Here is a 3466-nt window from a genome sequence, read left to right as displayed (position 1 = left end):
CTACTAATGGCGCAAGAAAAAACTTAAGCAAGTTTGAGTGCGGTTAGTAGTTGGAAAGGATTCAATCGTTCGATGCTGTTGGCACACTCGCCCTCGATGGGTCCTTGGACTCCCTGAGGTGTCTAATAATAATAATTTTGCAAAAGTGACTAAATTAACTCATAGGATTACCTGATTATTGAAGAACACACTAGCAAGCAGAGATAAGTAGGTCATCATAACTCTTTATTAGGCCCTGATACGGCCCCAACTTGATTATTGTGCATTGATCTGGTCTTCTGGGTTCCTTGGAAATGTAGAAGAGGTAGATAGGAACCAGAGACATGTAACCAAGATAGGGTTGGTGTAGAGGCTAGCTGGTGAAAAGACGTACTGTCAGAGAGCTCCTGAAAGATTTGCGATTTTTGTTGATTTATTAAATATTTTGTTAGATTTAATTGTGTAATTTTAGTATATTATTGTAGTTTTATTAGTGTAGTTAGTGTACCAAAGTGTTTTATAACATAATGTATGTCGGGAGGTCGCCGCTAGAGGGATACGTAGTGTTCGTGAAAGCTACTGATAAGATAAGCGTTATTTTCAGTTATCGTTGATAAATTTACTTTAATATTTTGTAGTTTGGTTTGCCTTGCGTATCTTAGTGCGTTTGTTTGTGTATTTTTGGTGTTTATAATTTATAATTTGATAAAATGCGTTACTAGTAAGTATGGCTACAATACGAAGGAAAATGGCGGCCAGTAATGATGGTTCTCCATCTTCTTTCAAGAACGGTAATGTAAAGGAGATGATTCAGTGTACTATCTGCGAAATGTACGCTTTGCGGAGTGGGGTCAGAGTGTGATTAGATGATAATAAAGGAGTGAATGTATGTAGAAAATGTGGGGAGAATGAGGAATTGAAGTGTATTTCGGATCGTGAGTGTGATATTTTTGTCAAACTTCAGAATGAAGAAAATAGGGATATGACAAGAAACGGCGAGGTTGTACCAGAGAATTGTGAGAGTATGAATGTAGAAAGTCTGAATGATAGTATTAATGGTTTTACAGAGAATAAAAAAGATGAGATAGATGCAATGAGTGAGATCGCGTTGTTGAATGGTGCGATACAAAGGGCAAGACAGCAGCTAGAGCGTATGAGCAAAAGTCGACTGAATGAACCAGCCATTAATAAAAAGTATAACAGGAAAAATAGGCGTATGAGTGTGCACATGAACAAAATGAAGGACAGAGCGCTGTATGGAGACTCGTTAGTACGAGGTGTGTTAGCAGAGGATTTGACAAAATCGTACCAACCTGGTGCGACCATAAAGGATGTAAATGAGTCGAGTCTATTAGATAGCAAAAGGAAAGGGTGAAAGAAATGATTGTTGTGGCAGGTACGAATGATCTGAAAGGAGATAAAATGGAAATGATAGAAGACCTGAATGAATTGTTTGAGGTAGCAAAAGAAAAGAGTGAGAGAGTTAGAATGATTAGTCTTTTGCCACGGTATGACAGTGAAATGTTTAAAAGGAGAGCCATAATTGCGAATGGCTATGCGTGGGTTATGTATGACGAGCGGTGTGGAATTTGTGGAGTGAGTTCGATGGGTGAAAGGATCTATATAAGATGGATGGCTTGCATTTGAATGGTTACGGTGTAAGGAGACTTGAGAAAGTGTTGCCTGAATGTAGTGGATGTGCAAATTCAGGGAAACTAGATTTATTAAGGGGGGGGATAGATATACAGTCCTTAGGGAGGCAGTTGAATGTATGAATGAATATAATATGCCCGAGCGAATAAGGAAAACAAATCAGAGTAAGATAGTTAATATAAGGCATCAAGGTAGGGTTGGGGCTAATGGGGGTCTTAAATTCATGTACACTAATGCTAGGAGTATTAGGAACAAGAAAGAAGAGTTTTGGCCATGGTTGGCACTTCCAGACCACAGGTTATTGGTATTAGTGAATCATGGCTGACTGTAGATGATATAGCTAGTTGGATTGAATGTGATGGGTATAGTGTGTTCAGGAATGACAGGGAGAATAAAATGGGGGTATTGTTGATGATAGCTGATGGGTTACAGCCAAGGAGAATAGAAGTTGAATTGCAGGATAGAGAAAAGAGCACATTAGAGGCCATTTGGTGTGAGATTGTGGCTAGCAGAACAAAATATACAATTGGGTGCTGCTATAAACCAGATGATGGAAAAGATGGTGGTGACAGTATGCACAAGCAAATAGAAGAAATGAGTGGAAGGAGGATAATTATTATGGGAGATTTCAACTATGGCCGCATTGTTTGGAGTGAGGAGTGGACACATGGGAGGAAGGAATTGGATTCTATGCGGTTATTAAGGGATAACTATCTGCGACAGCATGTAATGGAAAATACTAGAGGTCAGAGAGTGCTTGACCTAGTAATTACATCTGAGGATTTGGCTGTAATAAATATGACCACATTGCCACCAATTGGTGAGAGTGATCATAGGGTCTTGACTTGGGAGGTGGCTAAAGGTGTGGAATTTTCAATTAAGACAGGGTACATGTGGAATTATCAGGCTGGAAAGTATGATAAGCTTAGTAGTTTGATTGGTTCACTGCCATGGCATGTACAACTGCAAGGACTAGAAGTTGATAGTGCATGGGAGGTAGTTAAGAAGTTCTTGCATGAAGCAATGGCTGACTGTATACATAGAGTCCGAATAATAAATCAAGTAGGGGTTAAATGGATGAATAACACCATTAAGCTTGAGCTGCAAAAAAAGAAACAACTATGGAGGGAATTTAAGGAGAAGGGTGACCGGCAGGCACATGAACAGTATAAAGCGCAGGCCAGAAGGGTGACGAGTGTGGTAAGAAAAGCAAAAAAGGATTACGAAAGAACATTAGACATGCAGGCTAAAGAGAATCCTAAACAGTTTTTTAGATATGTAGCAAGTAAAAGAAAAAATGTACATGGCAGAATGATTTTAAAGAATGCCGATGGTAGGGAGGTAACTGAATCAGTTGATATAGTTGAGTTACTGAGTGAGCACTTTGCAAGAATATATCATCCAGGTGGTTACATTGCAGAAACGAATAAACCAGTAGATTATATGGGAATTGTGGTGAATGAAGTGGTGGTGAGTAGTCTATTGCATAACCTCAATGTCAATACATCCGTGGGATTGGATGGTATACCAACTCGTGTCGTACGAGAAGCAGCTAAAGAATTGTCAGTGCCCTTGACCATTTTGTTTAATTTGAGTCTCGGGTCTGGGTCAGTCCCAAGGGGGTGGAAAGAGGGGGGAAAAGAGTTCCACTGCATAAAGGTGGTTCCAAGACTGCTGTTGTAAATTACCGACCGATTAGCATATCAGGGATCACTGTCAAGGTCTTAGAGAAATTAGTCAAGAAAATAATACAGGATTGGATAGATGAAAGTGGGATATTGTATGGGGGACAACATGGTTTTGTGAAGGGTAGATCATGCCTCAGTAACTTGCT

The sequence above is a fragment of the Typopeltis vanoorti genome, chromosome 10, assembly GCF_054136105.1.
Source record: "Typopeltis vanoorti isolate ZY-2024b chromosome 10, IOZ_Tvanoo_1.0, whole genome shotgun sequence".
Lineage (NCBI taxonomy): Eukaryota > Metazoa > Arthropoda > Arachnida > Uropygi > Thelyphonidae > Typopeltis > Typopeltis vanoorti.
Note: the sequence above shows the minus strand (reverse complement) of the source record.